A 22,792-nucleotide genomic window follows, 5' to 3' on the forward strand; every position below is an offset into this window, starting at 1 on the left:
GCTCTTATTGTCTGTATATACTTACAATAAGTGTCTCATAATTGAGGTCACTCAAGGGAGTCTATTTATTTCCACAAAAGGGCTTAACATATAGGAAGGTGATCAGAAGTCAGTCAGAGAGGTGGGGTTGAGGGAGTTGGCTTGGAGGAGTTGGAGTTAGCAGGGCCTGACTGGACTTGAATGGACAGAGGGCATTCCATCCAGCCCGGGGCAGCAGCATGGCTGAGAGGCCAGTGCCAGGAGGGGAAGAGGATGGGAGGGGCAGTCACCATAGTAGAGGAAGGTAGAGATTGGTCAGCTCAGGTAGCCTCGCGTTGTATAGGGCATTAGAAAACACAGAGGGGGGCCTCTGAGGAGACTGAGGATCTGGAGAGAGAGCATTTGAATCAGGGAAGCTTGTTTTGAGGCCATTGTGGTGATCCTGTAGTGCCAGTGGGGGCGCTGGTTGCCTCGGCCCTGCTTGCAACAGAACTTGAGAAAGGCTTTGGCTTTGAGGATGTGGTTTTTTGTTAAATGCTGTGGTCCACGTTAGGAAAATCCCAGAGACAACATCCCTGCCCACTGGAACTAGACTGATCCTTTTTTCTCCATCTCCCACCCCGTTTTCTAGGTTAGAACTTCTTCAGGCAAAGTGTGAAAAGTGTAACTGCGAATCAGTTGAATGAATTCATCTGGGATTTGGGATTTTCCCAAAGTCAGAACTACCACAGCAAGGGGCCCTTTTCCTTAAGCCACATAACCCTAGTTGGGCTTTTTGAGATTTCAGGTGTGGAATGTTAGGTCTTACTTTTGTGTTATTCGTACTTGAGTTGTTGTTGTTGTTGTTGTTTTCCCCATAGTCAGTTGAACTCATGGTTTTGAGCTGCCTAACTCAACTGTGCTTGTATGTGAAAGCACTGGACAAGCAATGGGACTGCCTTTCTCTATGTCTCATACTTGGTGACACCTCTTAGAGCATTTCCATCTTCCAGTGAAGCGTTGATGGGTAGGAGGTCTCTGCCTTTCAAGGGTCTGCATTTTAATGGCAGGACAAGTTAAGTTTGAGTGGAAAAAGAATTTTAGACATTATTCTTGTGAACATGACTTTTTGTGTCTTATCAGTTAATTTTTAACTCATAAAAGTGTGATATTCCAAGTTTGAATGAGCCAGGTATTGAAATGGGGAGAGGTGAAGTAAGAAAGATAACTAATCCTTTCTTGTTGACCTTAGCAAAATGTTAGCTTGTTGAGCAATTGACTTTAGCTCCCTGGACCCCGTCTGTAAAGTGTCAATAATTATAATACCTCCTCAGTGTGGACATGAGAATTAAATGCACTAAAGTGTAACTCTGGGTAGACATGTATTTACTGAGCTGCATGCCATATACTCTGTGTTTGGGGTTAGAGTAGGAAACAAAGTTGAAGTGGGGTTCATAAGAAGTGCTTACAATTATGTTTGTATATAGCGAAATATTCAAGAAGTGGTACCCATTGTTGTTTGAGAGGGGTGCGCCCAAGTTCAGAAATTCTGGAAGAAGCCTGATTTAGCCAAGGGAAGGGTATGGCAATGCAGGTCTTAAGCAGAAAGCACCCCGAGTGTGCCAGTCTCAGCAAGGAATGATTGTTCCTGCAAAGAAAAGTGGATTATCTGATATATAGTTTGGAAAAGTGTCACTTATTGTGCTTTTCACACACATACACACACATAGGGCATTCATTATGACATGGCCTTCAGACACTGAGAACAGTGTATATGTTGAGCCTGGAAAATAAATGGATGTCTTTTACCAGTTAAGGCATTCATTTTCATCATAGGTACGTAGAAAGCATGTTTTTCAAAACTGGTCACATGTTCAATTGTGAAGATGTGTTCTGTAAGAATTCTGTCATATTGATCATAGGAAGGTCTGTGGGAATAAAACAGTAGAAAGAAAAGCCAGTTGTGAGTGGTTTTATTAGATTCTGAATTTTTATTGGACACTTGAGAACTGTTCTTAGGAGTTTAGACTCTCATTCTAATGCCCGTGTCCATGTGTGTATTTTTGCATAGTTGGGATCAGTGTGTACATCCTCTTTGTTCGTCTACTTTTGCATCTAACCTTGGTTCATGTTGCCCTTTTCCTGTGTGCTCATAGTTTACATCTTTCTCCTTACGATAGGCGATAAAATAATCCCCTGGGCTGGTAAGTAGCCGTTGGTTTAACTTTGTATCCAAGTACTAGACATTTGGGCTGTTTAGGGTTTCACAAGAATATATTTGCTATAAACATCAGGTACAGATTGCTCAGTCAGCAACTTATTATGCGCCTTCTGGACTGGCACTCTCTGCCAAGGTCTTAGAAGTGATATCAACTCATTAAACTAAGAGTCTTAAGAACTGGCATTCAGGATTTCCTGAGACAGCATCTTATTCTTTGGCTTATTTTTCTTCGTTTAATTAGCAGATATGTAGGGAGGACCTGTCATGTGCCAGAGAGTACCAGGCACTGGTAAGGTAGAAAAGGTCCCCAAATGATGGAGCATACAGTAGCCAATAGATTCGAGACGAATGTGGAAGCAAAAGGCATCATGGTGGCATCGCCATCCTGTAAACACAGTGTCAGTCAGACTTCCAGGTAGACAGTGGACATTTGGTCTTGGTGAGACAAAATGTCTAGATACAGTACAGTGTAACTACTTTAGATTCACTGCAGATGGTGAGGTGGGGGTAGTAAGAATTGCAGAATATTAAAATCAATACAGTTTTAATTATTTCTAAATTAGGCCAGCAAAGTGATGGCTAGGTTTGAAGCTGCATGGTATAGTGAAAAGCACAAGCCTATGAATTCAGATAGTTCTAGATTTGACTCCTAGCTCTGCCACTTGTAGACTTGTGGTATTGTAAAAAAATATCTAAACCTTCTCAATCTCAGTGTCCTTAACTCTAAAATGGGTATAGTATTTTTTTGTCCTTTGGGTTGTTTGTATCCCCAGTGCCCAGCACAGGGTAGGGGCTCAGCAGTTGGTTGTTGGCAGAATAAAAGAGGGATTATGGATGGGTGGGTGGATGGATGGTTGGTTAGATGGATAGCTGGCTGGCTGGCTGGAAGGAAGGAAGGAAGGAAAGAAGGAAGGAAGGAAGGAAGGAACAAACAAACGAACGAATGAACGATCACTGTGGATTGAGAAAGACTTGAGGGCCTCTTTGCTAAATAATAAAGCAAGAGCAAGTTATATTGGCCTTGGCTATATTACCTTGAGGTTTGCCAAGCAAATTTTCTTATGTCTAAGTTAAGGGAAACCAAATTAAGCCATAATTTTTTCTTTTATCATCTCACTTGTGTCAAGGCTGTAAATGGCAGAAAACATGACTAATTGAGGCCCTAACAAGTAGGGAGCTATTTCTCCAGATCTTCAGAAAGTCTGAAGGAGACAGCTGCTTCTGCCCTTTGCCACTATGGATCTGTCTGTCTCCATTCCTTTGATCTACCCTGTTTGCGGTGTTGGGTTTAAAACATAGACTTTCTTTCTGGTGGTCACTAAACGATTGTCACAGTTCTGTGTCTCATGACCAGTTTCAAAGTTGAGAACCAGTGAGGGATCTACCATGCCGCTTCTGTCATTTATGAGGAGGCAGAATCCTTTCCCAGTACCCCCACAAAGCTCCCCCTCAGGCCAGGACCTTTTCTGAACTCACAGCATCTCTTCCTGAACAAACTGGGGTTCCGTTAGCAGGGAAATGTTGAGGGCTACGGGGAGGCTGAACCACCATAGTGTTGGCCACATTTTCACATAAGTAAACTGAAAAAGCAAAAAAGGCAGAAGTTCAAGTTTGGATATGACTTATTTATAAGACTTTATCTGTGTTAGGGGCTTCAGGACTTGTAAGCCCCCAGCTAGGATGTTAAGATTCTTTTGGTTTTAAGCCAGATGGCACTGTTTTTGTGGCTGGATGTATCTTTGTTGAATGTATGGAGGTTTTTAAATTTTTTTTCTTCTTCCTTTTTGCATGGCAGAAGAAAAGAGGAGTAAAAGAGTTAAAATAGGGGAATATTTTCTAGAGTTAGTGCTAGGCCTCTGAAATGCTGCAACCCTGACTTTTGCCAGAAGCCCTACCCTGACACTGGCCAAAGGACTGTTAACAAAATACTTGTCCAACCAAGCTAAGTGAAGAGAAGAAAATATAAAACACTATTTGAGGGAAGTGGCGGGGGGAGCTTTAGGAGGGTTGGCAGTGAAACTTTGCAGAAGAGAGCAGGAATTTGAGGGTCGTTCAGAATGTCACTAGTGTATAGTTTATGTTGGCTCTGCCCATGTTCAATGTTCAGAGAACAGAGGGGAAAAGGCCACTTGTACAGCCCGAGAGGGGTGCAAGGACTGTAGAGTTAAGTCGCACATAAACACACAAACACACATGTTCTAGGAATCCAGATTTGTGGTTAAAAAAAAAAAGAATTGATTTTTTGGGAGTTTTTGACTTGGATGACGAAATGCCTGATAATCAATATCTACCATTTTCCTTTTTGGACACGCCAGCCTAACAACTTGCATTCCTAAACGATTAAATGAGATACCATGTCAAAAACTTCAAAACTTTTAAGCTTTAAAGAAATACACATATAAGAAAAAATTCACTGTGACTTGCATATGATTTATTGTATTTTATTTGTTAAGGAGGTCAAAGGGCAGAACTGATGCGGATCATTGTTTTCTATTTTTGTCAACTCCAGTGTCAGAATTTGACCATATCCTTGAACCGTGCTGTGTCTGACTTAATTTCTCAAGTGATTGGAAATTAATAATGCCTTGTGTTTACATGAGAGGTCCAAAGTTTCACCCACAAAAGTTCGAGAAAAATGATGCTTTTAGAAAAGGAGAAAAGACACAGTAGACAAATGTCGCTGATTGAACTCTCTGAAGCTGAGGTCTGCTAAGAGGCCAAGTAAAGGAGAGAAAGGTGGAATTCAGAGAGTGAGATACTGGTCTCTGCAGGGTGGCATTCACTGCCATGCTGGGAAAATGCCAGAAGCCTGGGAGAATGGCTGTCCCCTCGGAGCTAACACTGACCACTTGGCGTATCATGATAAATGGGGTTCATTCATGAAGGAAAACACTGCTCTTCTGAAAAGCACCCATATTGAAGTAAGCCACCAGAAAATCCAAATGTATAGAAGATAGATACCTGGCAGGAGAAATCTATGCTTCTTTTTATTTTTTTTTTCCAAAAAGTTTTCTTAATGTTCCATAGTATAATCTTTGGCCACTGGGACCAAACTGCTTTGGAAGCATACAACAAAAGTAGTGTAGCAAACCACTTGGCATTGAAATTTGAGCCAGCCCTATTCAGAATTAACTGAAAGAAACACTGCCATTACCATAAATAAGGCAGACAGTCTCTTTATTAGTTGAATTCTCTGAGCATTTTTTTGAAGGTAATAAAGCTTTAAGGCTTTCGTAAGAGGCAAAAGGCTATAAAACATGTCAGATGCTTGGATAAAAACTCAGGACATAGCCATGAGTTTGTGTACGTTGAGCCTACCCACCACATCACTGACCCTCAGGGGGTGGGGCACCCTGGTCCACCCCCCAGTGGGGTGTGTGAAAGATGGCAGACATATCCAAACCTAAGCAAGGGAGCTGGGTCATTTAAAAAACCATACACTGTGTGATGATTTGCTTGGGAAAGAGGGAAATATTTTCATAATATAAACATTAGAAAAATTCAGTTGCATAAAATATTTCTGGCTATTTGAGAATATGCATTCATTCAGTAACAAAAAAAAAAAAATACGTAGTCCCTGTCAGGCGTCTCCTCAGGCACAGTGGGTACAGCAGTGAATAAACAACGTCCTCTTCTCGTGGAGTTTACATTCCAGTGAAGGAGAGAGATAATAATTCAATAAGATAGCAAATAGAATGCCAGGAAGTGTTAAGTGCTATGAAGAAGAGCAAAGCAGGGTAAGAAAGGAGAGTGTAGGGCCTCTCTGAGGAGAGGACACTCGTCACAGAGACCTGAAGGAAGTGAGGTTGAAAAGTGTGTGTGAGTTGGAGCAGGAGGAAGAATGTGTCTCAGCACTGAGGCAGGCGATTGCTTGGCATATTTGGGTTTTTTTGTTTGTTTTGCTTTTATGTTTCTACATAAGAAATACTTTTTAAAATACGTGTTTTTTAAAGTAATCTCTAGGCCCAAACTTACAACCTCAAGTTTGGGGCTCAGACTTATAACCTCAAGATCAAAAGTCATATGGCTCTACCCACAGAGCCAGCCAGGGGCCCCTGGATTGCTTGGCTCATTTGAGGAGAAGGGGAGGTCAGTGTGTCTGGGTAGAGTGAGCCAGGGCCAGTTCATGTAGAACCCAGGAAGCCGAGGATTTAGCTCGTGTGCTAAACATGCCTAGAAGCCCTTGGAGAGTTGTGAGCAGGGGAGTAAGGTGAAGAAAGATGACACCCCCACTGCTGAGGGACACTAGACTTGGAATGGGGGGAGGAGCACAGCCGAAGCCCAGAGACCCATGGGGATGCTGCCAGCTCAGACCAGGAGACTTGGAGGAGACCCTGAGGTGTGACTGGATCTGAGACGTTTTGAAGGTAGGGCTGACAGGATTTGCTGGTGGGTTGACTAGATGAACAGTAGGTGAGAAAGGAGCCAAAGGTGAATGAGGATTTGGGCTTGAGCAAAGGCATGAATGGTGGTGTCCAGCTTCCAGCACTGGGAGCCCCAGGGGAGCAGTGTGGGGGGATCATTTAAGAATTTGGTTGTGGCCGTTGTTAAGCTTGAGATCCTAATAAGGCATCCTTGGGAAGATATCAAGAAGTCAGTCGGATAAATAACTATAGAGTTCAGAGAAGAGGCTGGGGATGGAGAGATGTAGATTTGAAAGTTACTGGATTTAGGGGAGAGGAGAGGATCCAGCAGGGGAGACTGAGAACGCACATCAGTTTCCTGAAACAGCCATGGAAAGGGCACATCAGAATCTGGTTAGGGAAGGGAAGGTTTTTATGGTTTTCAAAGGTGGGTGTCATAAAAGGTTAAGAAAGACTGCCTTACATCATCAGTGTCCACAGCACTTGTAGGGGAGACATGTTCATAGGAACAAAACCTAGCTTAAGCAATAGAAGATAAATAGGAACCTAATTTCTGGATTCACAATTAGTTATAAACATGAACGTTTAGGGCTTTTTTGTTTTTCCTCCCTTTCATTTATTGAAAACCTAGGGTGTGTTAAGCAAAGAGCTCATTCTTGTGGGAAGGAAGAAAAATACATAGAAGTATAAAGTATGGCCTGTGCAGTCACAAGGCCTTATAATCAAATTGCCTATGCAGGTGCATAAACAAATAAGAACAGGGTTGGGGGGTCAAGGAGACGAGTTGAGCATGGAAATGGCTAGCTGTACAGAACATCATCAGATGCCCTGGGCTGCTGTTAAATCCCTTCCTAGAGGTATGGTGAATAACAGGGGTTTTTTGTTTGTTTATTTGTTTGTTTGTTTGTTTGTTTGTTTTCCTTGGCTCTGGGTGGTAGGTTTTTGTTTGTTTGTTTTTGTTTTTTTTCTGTTGCAGTGAGTTCAGGCTTGTGCATTCCCCCAAAGGAAAGTCATCAGATTGTGTAGTTCAGCATGTATATAAAATGGAAAGCTCATGAGAATGTCTGGGAGAGGGTACAAACTAATGTTAACAGTAGAGGCAGCAAAGGTGGCTTTATCCAGGCAGCAAGTGGTAGGTGCAGGAACAGAGAGGTTGTGCCTGCTGTGTTGGTTTTCTTAAGACTTGTCTTCTTACTGTAGAATTATGTCTTTGAGTGGATTATGTTGAACACAGTGGGATTTGTTTTTGTAAGCTATTGATCTCTTGATGATATAGGAAAAGATGAACAAGTCCTTAGAATCTCTATATCTTATCTACTCCTTTGATTGGTTTTCAGTGACCAAGGGACTCTCACTCAATGCCCACCCGTTTTGGTGGCTACAATTTAAAACTGAATCACTCAGTGGAGTCAAAGCCCCCAAACCAGGGTTTGGGTGGCCGCTCCTAGCATCAGCTAAGGAGCATTTATCATTTGCTTCTGAGGCCAAGGCCCGGAGAAGTAGCTCATCCACGTCAAAGGTCTGGCAGAGTGAAACCAAAACCTTCCCTGTCTGGTTTTTCTGATCCAGCTCTGGGCAGTGCCCTTTGCTGCATCCTGCCCTTATTATGCTGCCTGACTCTGTGCAGCAGACATCACCTGAATATTTGTGGGATGACTGTCTTCCTCGCTGTCTCAGCATCCAACAGAAAGTATGTCATCGAAAGGAGTGATAACGATTAGAGAGCTAAGCCCAGTGGACAAAATGATTATTTTCACCATGTGGCAGAAACTCAGTTACCCGGGACACTCCCATAAAGCTGGAACTTGCAGAGGGAAACATAGTTATATATTACAGTGATAAATGCTGCTCAATTTTACTTTTTGTTTTCTTAAGTTTTCTGAGGCTAATAAAAGTTCAACCCTGCCGAGGAGTTGTTGCTGTTTTTTTTTTAATAGCTCTATTCAAGCATGGTTGGATTTCGAAAATATTTTTTTCATTGAAAAGTAACCAGAAATATGTTGGAGATCATTGTCGCCAGAGAAAGAGTCTAAGGCTCCTATCTCCATTCCTGTGTGCGGAGAGTTCTCACAGTGGGGAATTGTGTCTGGCTAACATTAACTGAGATTCTGGGAGGATGCCTTTGAGTCAGGATTCAATGGAGGGCCCTTGATTCCTATCAGTTTGAAGTCTCTCTGCATCTTCTGCTGCCTGAAGGCCGCATGGGCTATTTCACTCATACCCCTGTTGCAAGGAAAGGAGAACCCTTGAAGAGCTTATGCTCCCTTTTCTCAGACCAGAACCCTGTACGGCAGATGCCTGACTCAATAGCACCGTAGCAAAAGCTCAAGTGAAGCCATCATCTCTTCCACAATCCCCGGTGATGGGTTTTCAGGGTGTTGGCGGGGGTATGGAGCCAACAACCAAGAAAGAATTCTTGAAGACAAACGTCTTTGGTGCAAGACAGGACGAGGACAGGCCTCGTGGGCAGGAAGAGCTGCTCTGGGGTCGTGAAGAGTGACTGCTTATATACTGTGGGGTTGGGGGAGGTAAAGTCAAGAGGAAGTTTCTTAAAGGGATTTCTACATGCTAAAGAGGATTTTTTAGATTATTGGAGGCCTAGCTATTGTCAAGCTAAGGCTATTTTTCCCTCTAGCAAAGTATTATCATTAAGATAGTAGGGAGTTCCTGGAGATTAGGCTATTGAAGAGATATTTGTAAACTGGTGGACTCTATCAGTTTAACCATTTGTTTTCTGCCCTTTGTGCTTGAGCAGCCAGAAGTGTCTGAGGAATATCACACAGATCCCACCTGGGGGTTGGGGGGAAGTTGTGCTAGCTTGTGCTTGGCCCTCAGCTTGCCTTACGGTCCCTCATCACCTGGTCATTTTCTTTTCTGTAATTCTGCATGGCCCAGTTTTTTGCCATCATTCATTCTCTATAGATGTATCAGCCACCCCCTGCCTGTCAGATACTGTCATAAAGTAACATCCTGTTGTGACCATAGTTTTTTGGCAGCCGTGTTGTGTTCTTTTTCTTTATCTTCTAAACTTTAACTCTGTCTGTTGAACAGTAGCAGTATAAGCCATGGCCATGGGGTGAGGCACTGTAAGATCCCTAGTTAACAAAGACACATGAAAATATGTTTGCTATATTCTGCGTAGGTAAGTAGACGAATTTATTTTAGGAAGATTTTCACTGTCACATGTTAAAGCTGAAAATGTTTGGTTAACTCTCAGTTAACAACAGCAGAAATTAAATTCAACCAGTCTTTTGGCTAATTGCTGTTTTCTATAAGCATTAAGTAAGTGGTTCTTTCCCTTCAGGACAACAGCTAGTGATCACTGGGCTCTCAACTAGTCTTTGTGCCTTGAACATATTATTCAGTAAGAATTATTGCAAATGATCTACGAGCCTCCAAGCCCCCAAGATTTTCCAGAGGGTCCCATGGCTCAAAGGGTCCAGATTAATTTCTGGGGATTAGATCACATTTAACATTGCACCAGTTCCCATATAAGAACCTGGGGCATAAACCCTTTGGTCCACTGTGTGTACCTCACAAACCCTAAGTAGGGTGACCAACCATCTTGGTTGTGTGTGGCACCGAAGGGATTTCTAGGATGTGGAACTTTCCCTGCTAAAACCAAAAGTCCCAAGCATACCAAGAAGAGTTGGTTTCCCTAATCAAAAGTAGGATCTACGTACAGAAAGGAATATCGCTAAATACGATCTTCTGAAACCAGCAACTTATCTGTAAAATGGAGATAATTCTGTCTTCCTCATGGGGTTGTGATAAGGCTCAACTATTCCTATCTGTGGGGCTGGGTAGCTGGCTATTGCTTTGTCCTTGGAGGGGACCAGCATCATCTCTGATAGGGCCCTCTAACTGCTTGCTCTCCAGAGGCCTGTCAGTGAGTCAGTACTAGTTACTATTTTTTCTTGTAATGTTTATTTTTGAGAGAGAGAGAGAGAGAGTGAGTGAGCATGAGTGGGGGAGGGGCAGAGAGAGAGGGAGACACAGAATCTGAAGCAGGCTTTAGGCTCTGAACTGTGAACACAGAGCCTGACGTGAGGCTCAAACCCACAAACCGCAAGATCATGACCTTGAGCTGAAGTCGGATGCTTAACCGACTAAGCCACCCAGGTGCTCCAAATCAGTCCTAGTTCTTTCTGATGTGAAGATGCTAGAGATCCTGGGTCATTTCTGTTGGCCCCATGCTTCTCACTATAGTCACCCCCTTTGGGCTTTGCCTGGTACTGCCTCTTGGGTGATGAGGCCTCTCTTGCATGTAAACCTCCCCAACCCGGTGCATTAAGCAGTTTGCAGTCCTCAGTGGGCCTAGGTACTCACTTCCTCTTGGGCATTGGCACAGGTTGTTTCCTCTGCCTTGCTCACGACTCCCTCCTTTGAGTTTCTGGTTAACCTTGGGTGTTCTTCATACTTCAGCTCCAACACTGCTTCCTCTCGTAAGCCTTCCATGATCATCCCAGACTGGTATAGATGCCCCTCCTCTGTGCCCTCAGAGCTCCTCGTACTTACTGCAATTAGATAACATGCTGCTGAAGCTCTTAATTACCTCCTCATTTGTTTCCATGACTTATCGTAGGCTCCTCGAGGAGAAGGCCTATATGTTGCTCTCTGTTGTATCTGCAGCACCTTCCACATTGCCAGGCATGTGGTAGGCTTAGAGAGACTGATGTGGGGCAGGACAGTGGAAGAACTCACCACCCTCATCTGTAGTTTGCTTTGACCTTGCTATGGCCCTGACCACCCGGTCCTGTCAGTCCTTGGGAGATGTAAGCCACTCTTGATTTTTCTCAGAAGAACCCCATCCTGTCCTTACAGGGACCATCACCCAGTTTAGCTAGGTTTTCATTCACCCTGTAAGACACTAAGCACGTTATGAAAATACATACACAATACCAACCCAAACTGCCAAGGGTTATATAAATATCAGTGGGGAGACTTAGGAACTGAGAATATTACGTAGGGTGGAGGCACACAGTTTTTTTGCTTATTTGTATATACATGGAATAAAAATATTTCTACTGTGGCGAGTTTAAATGTGAAATCCTCACATCGCCCCCCCCCCCCCGCCCTCAGTTCTGAAGACGTAGTGACTTGTAGGCTTAATCGTGAATTTTGGAAGTTTCATTTTATAATTTGATCCAGATTATTTTTCTTTCTCCCTAGTGAACATTAATCGTTTCCTGTGAATTTTCCTGATATTAGGAAACAGATGTTTCATATTTTTATCTGCGTTTTTCCCAAATGCTGAACCAGGACTTTTGTGGTGTGTGTGTGTGTGTGTGTGTGTGTGTGTGTGTGTACACTGTGAATTTTTGAGGAATGAGTTATATCAGAATTTGCAAATAAAAGCATAACAGCTATATCTACAGAATTACACAGATTTGTCCAAGGCTGGAAACATTGTTGGACATTCTGTTTAATGTAGTTTGGTACTGTTTAGCTAATGTAGACTTCTGGCCTAAGAATGCATTAGGACTGTCTCATGTTAGTGTGCTTGCCAGAATAAGGAGCAGCTTAGCAAAAAGCACATAGTTAATGCAGCCTTCAGTGCTCTGATTTTTAACTAACTGTATTTTTTTGTTTGTTTGTTTTTACCTTGGTCTCTTAACTGCATGAAGTGCTTCATCTCTTACTAAAACACTGAGTCAGTGTTATCTCTGTGCAGAGTAGGGTGCTAGGATTTTGGGGAGATACAAACACAAATAAGATATGGACCTTGGGATCTTACTCAGTAGAAGAGGTGAAACATATACTAAAATACCTGCTATAAAAGGTAGAGAGTGATAAAGGTTATAGAAATTCATAGAGAAGAGTGGTTTCATTGAGCCCAGAAGGGAAGGAATACTGGCAAGAAGAGTGATGTTTATGCTCGTTTAAAAAAAAAAAAAAAAAATGACAGTAAAGCAACACTTAATTTAGGTCTAAGTTATTTGGATTATTTTAACTGCATAAGGATGGTCTGTTACATAAGGCATTGTTTTGGTGGATTCTCTAAAAATAATACTAGCCAGAGAAAGACAAGTACTGCATGGTATCGTTTATATGTGGAATCAAAACAAATCAAATCAAACTCCTAGAAACAGTAGAAAAGTGGTTGCCAGGGGCTGGGGGGGACATGGGGAGAGGTTGGTAAAAACTTTAAGCTGTAAAATGAATAAGGGCTGAGGATCTAAAGGGAAACATGTTGACTGTAGTTGATAACATTGTATTATATCATTGAGATTTTCTAGAAAAGCAGAACTTAAATTTTCTCACCCCACCCGAAGAAAAAGGTCAATATGTGAGATGATGGGTGTATTAATTAACTAAATAGGAGGAAGCCTTTTGCAATGTGTATCAAATCGCCATGATGGACACTTGAAATATCTTACAGTTTTACTTGTCAATTACACCTCAACAAAGCTGAATTAAAAATGCCAACATTTCTGGAGAGCCTCTAGTGCAGCAGGTGTGGTTCTCTGATGCTTTGTATAAAGGTTTTTTAATAGGAAATGAGGTAGAATTGGTGCTTGAGATAATTATCCCTTTGCACAAAAACACATCTCTTTATTTTGGTTCCTGTGGTTCCAAGAACAAAGGGCTGAGTCCAATCTTGGCCAACTCCAAGGCTCGGTGACCCTGTTTAAGTTGCCTGGCCTGCGTGGGTCTCAGTTTTCTCAGGCGTGTAGTGCGAATTGTCGTATTCCGCAGCTCACTCACAGGGTTGCTGTGAAAATAAAAGTGGGTGTAAATGAACATTGAAAAGCAATCAAAAGCCAAGCATTTTGCCAAGAAACAATGTCATAGCTCATGAGGTTTATACAAAATGTGGCTGTTGCTTATTATTTATTAAAATGCTCTGTAAATTAAAAGGTGTTTATTCTAAAATTCAAAATACAGGGAATATATTTATAGCAAAGACAAATACTAACTCTTGATTATCATATACTATTTAAGAGCTCATTGAAATTCATAACAAAAATATGAAGATCCTTCTATGAATAAGAAAAACATAAGCTTATTTTTCAAGGTGACAAACCATTAATAAACAGGAAAAAAAGTTCATTTTCACTAATTATCTTAGAAATACAAATTAAAACTGCATTAAGAATACCATTTTATGTGTAAAATGTCAACATCTCAGAAATTCCCCATTATTTGGTTGGTGGTGTTATATGCTAATTAAAGGCCCTTTTAAAAACAAAAAATTGTTAATTCTACTGTTAGAAATTTAGGGAAGCTGGGGAAATAAGTGAAAGGGACGAAAAAAGCTAAAGCATGAAGATATCCAATGTAATATTATTTATAATAATAAAGACTGGTGACAATTTGCATTATTTAGTGCAGTATGGGAGTGATTTAGTAAATCGGAACTTTTTACATGAAGGACTGATTTTAGGCCCCTTAAATAATCATTGTGAATATGTGTAGAAACACAGAAAATATTTAAAATAAAATGGAAAAAGAAAATAATAGCCGTCATTTATGGAGCCTTTCCTGGTGGCATTGGGCCAACATTCTCCCTTTTTATTCAGATAGCAACTGTGTGCTTAAAGGTATTTTTACGCGTTAGAAAATTGAGGCTTACAGGTAAATGGTTCAAGGACTTGCATGTCATCAGTGGAGAAGCCAACATTCAGACCTCACCTTCTAGAGGAGCCAACATTCAGACCTCACCTTCTAGAGGAGCCAACATTCAGACCTCACCTCCTAACTCCAAAGCTTTCTCTGGGTTTACTATCAATAGCATTTGAACTGTGGCCATGGTTATGTAATAACGTGTGTGTGTGGAGCGTAACAGGCAAAAATAAGTGGTAGCATTACGATGGTGGGCATATGGGCCCAGAGATGTTTGATGTCCTTTTAAAACTGTCATTGGGAAACATACACACACCACCACCACCACCACCAAAAAAGTGCCACTGCCCTTTCCATAGAAAAATAAGAAACAATATATTGAGTAAAATTTCATTTGTTTACTCTGGCTTTTTATGTATTCTCATAGAGGTTGGCAAAATAGGAATTACATGTCTATTTTTAAAATTTCTCACTAGCTTTGGCATAATCAGGATACTTTCCCCCCAGATTATCTACAAAGTAGGTGAGGACACATCCCACCAGCTCTTTAATTAAAAACAAAATTTCAAGTCTCTAACTCTCTGTGGATTAAGGACAGTGAGCAGGTGGGAGAATTTCTCCTGATGAACAGCCCAGACCAGCTCTTCCGAGCAGGAGCCCATCTCAAGGTGGAGATAATGGGGTGGCACCATTTGGTTAAAGTAGGCCAGTTCACCTGCTCAGGGTGTGCCCTTTCCTAGGACAAAAGCCTTTGCACGGTGAGGGAAAATGTCACCATTTTTGTTCCTACTGTCTTTCACCTTTCGGGCTCAAGACTTGTCCTGATTCTTTGACGCATTACAGTATTGCTTTATAAAGTCAGGAGTCCTGGAGCACCCGAGTGGCTCAGTCAGTTAAGTGTCTGACTTCAGCTCAGGTCACGATCTCGTGGTCTGTGAGTTCAAGCCTAATGATGGGCTCTGTGCTAATAGCTCAGATCCTGGAGCCCATTTCTGATTCTGTGTCCCTCTCTGTCCCTCTGTATCTCCCTCTCTCTCTGCCCCAGCTTGTGCTCTGTCTCTCTCTCTCTCAAAAATAAACATTAAAAAAATTTTTTTAAATAAAAAAATAAAGTCAGGAGCCCTGCAACATCTAGTAACACAAATTTCTATGATAGGCTCAAGACACAGGGTATATTTTGCCTCACCTTTGTGGAACATGTATCTTTTACACTTACACCTACAGTAGGGCCTTGTATGTTTTGAAGGCCCTTTTATATCCATTTTGCCATTTGAGATAACATCATGTCAGAATTTGCAAGTGGAAATGAGAACGGATCTGACTAGGAAAGGTGGAGATGTCTTGAGAGCTGGAAACATTCTCCAACATGTTTCTCAGTATAGCCCATTCAGGGTCACTTCCTATTTTGTGGGTGGGGAAATGGAGGCACCTGTTAGTTAAGTGATTTGCTGGAAGTCGTGGTAGTCAAGACAGCTAGAAGCCAGGCCTATAAAACTAATGTTCCCCCCACCCCACCTCCTACAGTGCTATATTCTGTATTTTCTAGAGAATTAACATGAACTAGAAGCAGGTATGATCAGGATCCAGTGGCTGTTTAAAGATCTCCCAGGGCTATAATTTTGTATTTTATAATGACGGTAAATGTTATATAGTAATGGAGTCTAGCAAGTTATCACATGCATTTTAGACGATTCCTATTGAGTGGATCTTTTTACATTGACACAAATACGTACACCTGTGCTGTTCAGTACAGTGGCTACTATGTCTACTTGATTACTTGAAATATGGCTTATGAGTCTTTAATTGTTTAAATTCCCACATGTGCTAGCAGCTATTGTAGTGGACAGCAATAGTTCAAGACTTCTTGATGCTTTCTTGACATCTCCACTTGGGTAGCTCAAAGTTAACAAGGTCGATCAAATCAATTCTTTTTTTTTTTTTTTTTTTTTTGTTTCAAATTAGAACTCTTGATTTTCCTCGCACAACCTGTTTCTCCCCTAAAGAAGACACCACTGACCCAGTTGCTTGAGCCAAAACCTAGGTGTCCTCTAGACCCGTTCCTCTCTCTCCTTTCCCACAACCACTTCAGCAGCAGGTCTTAATTGTTTTACTTCCAGAACCTATCCTGAATCCATTCACTTCTCTCCATCTCAACTGCTACCATCCTGTGCCCAAGGTACCATCATTTCTCACTTAAACAATTGAATGGCCTCATACTGGTCACCACTGATCCATCCATCCACTGTTGCCTCTTCCAGACTCCTCCATGCAGCTGCCAGAGAGACATTGTTAAATTCTTCAGTAGGTCACATCACTCCATGCTTACATGGAAAAATTTGTAGAACTTGTCACTATTTGAAGTTATCTTACTTACTTCTTTGTGTACTTGTTTATTTTCTGTCTTCCATTACAGTGGGAGGGCCCCTATATCAGGAGCCTTGTTTACCTCATTTACTGCTATATCTCCAGCAGGTACAACCATGCCTGGCACATACTTTGCATTCAGTAAACGTCTCAATAACAATTAGATTAATGTTTATTGTAGAAGGAGATGAGGTAGGAAGAGTCAAAACACAATTGGTTATTATATAATTTTATTGTTAATAACTGAGATAATGTTGACGTCCATATACATGGGAAGTTGGTGGTTTCTTTTACATTCTGGATGCAGTGGGAAGAGGGGCTGTGATGGCTAATTGCATTTATTGGCGAGTGGTAGGCTGGGCCAATGTCCTGATGCAATCTCTGACGTGAGCTACAGAGAGCTCTTTCTCTCCCTAGAAGTCTGTGTATGTCCCAGATCTTGAAACTCTTGTCTTTCCCACTGGTAGAGAAAGGGGAGAGTGTCCTCCTACAAGGTCACTTTTTATATTCATCCAAGGAGAGTTTAGATAGTGCTGGAAAGAAACATACTGTGGAACTGAAGGGTAAAGAATGACAAAGCCATGACTGGAAAACAAAAGGAGATTTTCAACAGACTTTTATTTTAAAAATATTTGGAATATACTCACTGAGTTATTTGAAGCCAAGTAAATCCAAAAAAAAAAAAAAAAAAAACCAGGGCTTTGTGTACTTTTTTAACTTGAATATTGCTTTTATTAAAAAAATTTTTGAGAGAGCAAGCAAAAGTGGGGGGGGGCAGGGAGGGCAGAGAGAGAAGGAGAGAGAGAATCCAAGCAGACCCCCCACTGTCAGCTCACAGCCTGACATGTGGGGCTCGAGCTCATGAACCTCGAGATCATGACCTGAGCTGAATGAAGTTGGATGCTTAACCAACTGAGCCACCCAGGCGCCCCGAATATTGCATCTTTTAAAGGAAAGGGTCTTTTCTGTCATTCCTTTATAATGGTCAGCCAAGGCTTTCAGAGGACATGTTATTACTTAGATCCACGTGCAAAGTTAAGGGAAGCTGATGATCTCGTTAGAGGCATGATCGAGTTGGCCAAGCTCTGAGTTGTGTCTGTTCCCTCTCATAGTGAACAAGCATAGGCTGGATTTAAAACATATCCCCTCAGCACTGGCTGGATTTAAAAGATAAAGTGAAAGCTTGCTTTGCTAAAGAACATATTTGGAGACTTTTTATCCCAGTGTGTTTTTATTCACACTCTGGCTCTTGCACTTACAAGCTGGATAACCTTAGGCTGCTGACTTCTATGCCTCAGTTTGCTCACCTGCTAAATGGAGTAATAAAAGGACCTACCCTGTATGGTTACTGAGTAGATTAGAGGAACATGCAAAGCACGTGGAACAGTGCCTGGCACATGACTCCATAAATACCAGCTTTTGTTATTATCTGTAGTGGTACATAATTCTCAACTGAATTGAATGAATACTACTGTTACTGCAGAGAGAGAAAGCTGTCCCTATGGCAGCCAAAGGAGTTCACAAAGGCTTCCCAGAGGAGATGACTTTGGAACTGATGCCTACAGGTAGGCTGATACGATAGGGAAAGGATGTGTTTGACAGAAAGAACATAATCTGCAAAGGCACAGAGGGGTGAGTGTGTGGCATGTAGGGACCTGTAAATAGGTCTGTGTAGCTAAAAGACAAGATATCTGAGTGCCCGGGAAGAGGTCAGGCATGAGACCACTGCAGCTTTTGAGACTGGGCTAAGGAACTTGGATTTGCTCCTACAACCTAGAGGAAGCCACTGAAGGACTTTCAGCAGGTTCGGGGCTCAGCATCCCACAGTGGCCTCAGTCCAAGGCCTGCTGATTCTGAACAGTGTCCCTGACCAACCTCCTTTCCTACTATATGGGCGTGGAGTTCACACGTGTGGATCTTATTTTTCTCACTAGGTGTGACTTCTTTGGGGACCACGGATTAATCAATTTAAAAGGATATGTTTTCTGAATTCCTTTCTACCTGATTCTTCTGGTCTTCCTCTCCACCCAGCTAGGACGGATATAGAGGTGCCTATCTTATAGACCCCTTCGAGAATCTGGTGGAAGTGATAGACCCTTCCCTCAGAAAAATTGTGAAGACAAAATTTTCGAAAGACCGACACCTACCCCCCCAACCCCGACACCATTAACCTCCTGCTGCATCCCGGTCAGACCCAGGCCTGCTTGTGGTGATTTTGCTCCTCCTCCATGTTGTTTTTATTTTAATTCGCTAGCACATCCCGTAACTCCTCCGTCTGCCGTCACTGCTATTATCTGACCATGTATCGTGACAGCAGCCTTGGATCACTTGGTGGTTATAACTAAAACTGAAAGTAATTATCTTATCTTGAGCCATTCACGTTTAGGTGAGAGTCTAGTGGCTAAAGGACATGGGATCTGGAGGCAGACCTCTACATGGATTACGATCCCAGCTCTGTCACCAACGTATAACCTTGAGTATGTTACTTAACCTCTCCACGTCTCAGTTTCCTTATTACAAAATGGGAATGATAATATGCTTATCTCATAAGGTTATTGTGAGTGTTAATTGAAGTCAGATGCCAAGAACAGTTCCTGGCACATAGTTAAGTGCTATATAAATATTTGCTATTATTACGTGATTATTTCCAGTAAAATGACATCACAAATGGGGTGATGATGGATTACTAAGAGGAGAAAAATAGATGAATAAAATCTCTTCATGCATTTGACTTGATTTACCAGAACCTGAAGGCCAAAAGTGGATTCCCTCTGTGTCTGATGTGGCTACTTGCCATTGTGGCTGTTGACTACTTGAAATGTGGTTAGTCTGCGTTGTGACGTGCTGGGTCTTAAAGATTTAGTGTGACGAAAAGAATGTGACATGTCTCATTAGTAATTTTTCTATTGGTTACATGGTGAAATGATAATATTCTGAATAAATTCAGTTACACATATCATTAAAATTTCATCCATTTCTTTTTGCCTGTTTAGTGTAACTACTAGAAAATAGAAAATTATATATATATATAGCTCATGTTCTATTTCTGTTGAGCAGGACTGCCTTGGGCTCATCCTTATCAATAAAACAAAAATTTGTGCTTATTTGTGATCTATTGGGAAGCCTTGTACACTCTTCCCTATTGTCCTGGAGGTTGTGCTGGACTGTCCATTTTTTAATTGGTTCCATGCAGGGAGCTGTGGCTTGGTCCTAGCAGAAGGGGTTGAGGGACCAAGGCAAGAGCAACAACCAAAGAGGCTTCTGCTGACTTGGAGGGGTTTGGATGAAAACACTACCATTTATAGTTATACTGGCTTCAGACTTTCAGCGCTCCCTGAAGTAGAAGAGAGAAGGCTCTCTATTCAGGAAGTTGAAATATGTAGGCAAAAAACTCTCCCTCTTCCATCAGGAGCCAGAAAAAGCTTTGCTAATCTTTAACTAAAAGAATAAATACTCAACATCATGGCGGTCACTTGGGACTGAAAGCACACCCTTTGCAAGTGTGATTTACTTATGGAATGTTTGCTTAATTTTATTTCAGATTCATTCCACCACTTCCAACCTGAAAACGGTGGGCCACAGGAAGTCTTTCCGGTGAGTTCTCTTTCATTTTTAAAACAATGTGACTGTTTGACATTATTTTTGAAATGATATTCACACTTCTAAGTTAGATACATCCCTACCAGGACTATGATTAGATGTCTATTTATTCACACTTTTTAAAATTTCCTCTCTGAAAGGATTTAAGATGTTTCCATGCCTTAAAAAAAAGTAAATCAATCCACATTCCTTTGCTAAGAACATGGTCAGGGAAAGATCTATGATTATATGCCAAATACTGTTAAATTTTCTTTTTTTTTTTTTTTTTTTTTGGTAATGAAACTATTTCCAGGCCCTTGTTGATGGTCTGCTTGTTTTAAGCAGTATCCAAAACAACAAAGTGTTATTTCAGCCAAGGAATTCAGACAGTCCCTTGCAGTGTGTTGTAATGAAAATTGGCTTACAGCTACAACGTATTAGCTTTCTTACTGCTGGAGGTTTCTTCTCCTCTCTTTGAACCTAAATGTGATTGTTGTGAGAGAATAGTTATGCATTGGTAGAAAACTGACTTTAGAGTTAGGCAAATAATATACTTTTTAAGTGAAAAATCTTCTGGGGCTTCATGTGGCCTGACTCCCTAATACTGTGGTGATATTCTTATTTGCAGCGCGTAGCAGTTAGCTTTTGCTGCGTAAGAAACCACTCCAAAATATACTGCCAGAAATTCGAGCCGAAATTTCCTGACTCCAAATAACAATCGTTTCATTATCCTGCAATGTTATGGGTTGGCAGTTTGGGCTGGGCTTTGCTGTGTGATTCTTCTGGTTTCCGGTGGGACCACTCCTGTCTGAAGTCAGCTACAGGTCCACGATGGCTAAGGCATGTGTCTCACCATTCTCCAGGCTACCCTGGGCATGTTCGCATGGGGTTGATCAGGGTACTGAGACAAAGTGGGAACGTCTTGAGGCTGAGGCTCAGCTGTGGCACAGCGTTGTTTCCATCACATTCTTTCGGCCAAAGTGAGCTGTATGGCTGGCCTGGAATCACGAGGCTCCAGAGTCTACCCCCTAGTACAGGAGCTACAGAACTGTACTGCAGGCAGCATGGATAAAGAGAGGGGAAGGATTGTGGCCATTTTTATAGTCCTGCCATACAGGGCTTCTGAGTCACAGGGAAAGAGAAGGGCATGGAGTGAGGACTCCGATCCATGCCTGTCCCATAGCCTGCCATCCTCTGTCCCCATTCTGCTTGACAGGCCCTGGCACTGCCAGCTGGCATCTCAGTTCAGCAGGTTTCGAGGTGTTCTTGCCAGTGTCGGACTGCCCACTCTCTGACCTTCCCTCCACTCTACACTGCCGCACTGGTCATCCTTTGGCTCATCTTTCAGGCTGTCCCTGCTTTGCTCAGAAACTGTCGGTGCCCCAGGTCACCCACAGCACCAGCCTCGACTCCTCTCTCTGGCTTCTCCATATCCATCACCTGGCTACATCCTTTCCTGCTCGCCTCTCACTATTTCCTTTATTCCAGCCATGCTGGTCCCATTACCATTTCTCTGGAGGATACTTCATGCTGCTCACCCCTTCTCCACTTGGAAACCCTTCCCATTCTGAAGGTCCCACTGGAATATTCCCTTCTCCACAATATGGCCTCCCCGCCTATTCCTGCCATCTGGAATCTGCCCTGCCCTGAACTATTTCAAAGCCAAACCCTGTGCTCTGTGTTTCACTCCCTTCACCTTGGCTAGTCTTCCTTCTTCCATTGCTTTGTCAGTGATGTCTTTAAACCTAGACATGATTGCCGTGAGATAACTGTTATACAGTGGTAGAAAACGGACTTTAGAGAGCAGACGGCTACCTACACTTTCCTTGCACCACAGAGGTGTATACTGAGAGTATAGCAGGTACTTAGTCCTAACATAGCAGGTATACCTTAGTATAGGTACTTAGTATATATACCAGGAGGCAGCATGGACACTACAGTTGGTTGTCTGTCAGCAGCTCATCAGGATCACATGTGACACCTGTTAAAACACAAGCACGCGGTCCCTTCCCCTGCGCCCTCCCCATTCATTAGGTCTGGGGTAAACTCCCAGAATCTTAAAGTGCTCAGATGATTCGCATGCGATTGCTGTGCACAAGTTGGCAACCACTTGTTATGGAAAGAATAAGAAATTTATATGAGACCTGGGTCTGAGCCCTGACTCTTCTGCTGCTGGCTGTGGGACCTTATGAACTCAACCTCGTTGAGCTTCAGTTTCTCCCTCTGTAAAATGGGAATGATGTTTAACTTGAGGCCTGCCAGGAGATCTAAAAGGAGGATGTATGTGCAAGTGTTTTATAAACCATAAAAAATAATTAAAGTGCATTAACTGGTTATGGATCTGAGGCTAGCCAAGGTTAAGAAAGGGGAAGTTACCTTCGTGGTAGGGGTGGTCGTGGTAGTGATGGAGGAATAGGCAGTGAGTAGTTGCATGGTAGTCATGGGAGGATACATAATAACAGCAGCAATAAGTCATATTAGTGTGTACTGGGGTTTTCTTTTTTTTTTTTTTTTTTTTTTTTTTTTTGAGTGCTGACTGTGTGAGCCAGGCACTGCTAACTGCTTTACATGGAATTATTTGAGATTTACGAGAAGAGCCCCCTGTTGAGTTGCATCTGTACCATCATTAGGGCCTATTCCATGATTAGTGAATGAGCCCTTTGGGTTTTTTGTCCTCTTCAAAATACCCAGTTAAAATGTGCTCATCCCTGAAAGAAGAAATACTTGATTGAACTGCTGT

The 22,792-nt window shown here is 42.1% G+C and overlaps 1 protein-coding gene across 2 annotated transcripts in view; it reads left to right on the top strand.

Annotated features, from left to right (window-relative positions):
- Positions 1–22,792, top strand: part of GNG12 (G protein subunit gamma 12) — a 126,957-nt gene that overhangs the window by 29,744 nt on the left and 74,421 nt on the right. For both annotated transcript variants that reach the window (XM_060623131.3, XM_060623133.3), the window contains exon 2: positions 20,015–20,067. The gene's annotated coding sequence lies outside the window, so the exon portion shown is untranslated. The remainder of the gene's footprint in view (positions 1–20,014; positions 20,068–22,792) is intronic.

This window comes from Panthera onca, chromosome C1 (assembly GCF_046562875.1).
Source record: "Panthera onca isolate mPanOnc1 chromosome C1, mPanOnc1 haplotype 2, whole genome shotgun sequence".
In the NCBI taxonomy this organism is placed as follows: domain Eukaryota; kingdom Metazoa; phylum Chordata; class Mammalia; order Carnivora; family Felidae; genus Panthera; species Panthera onca.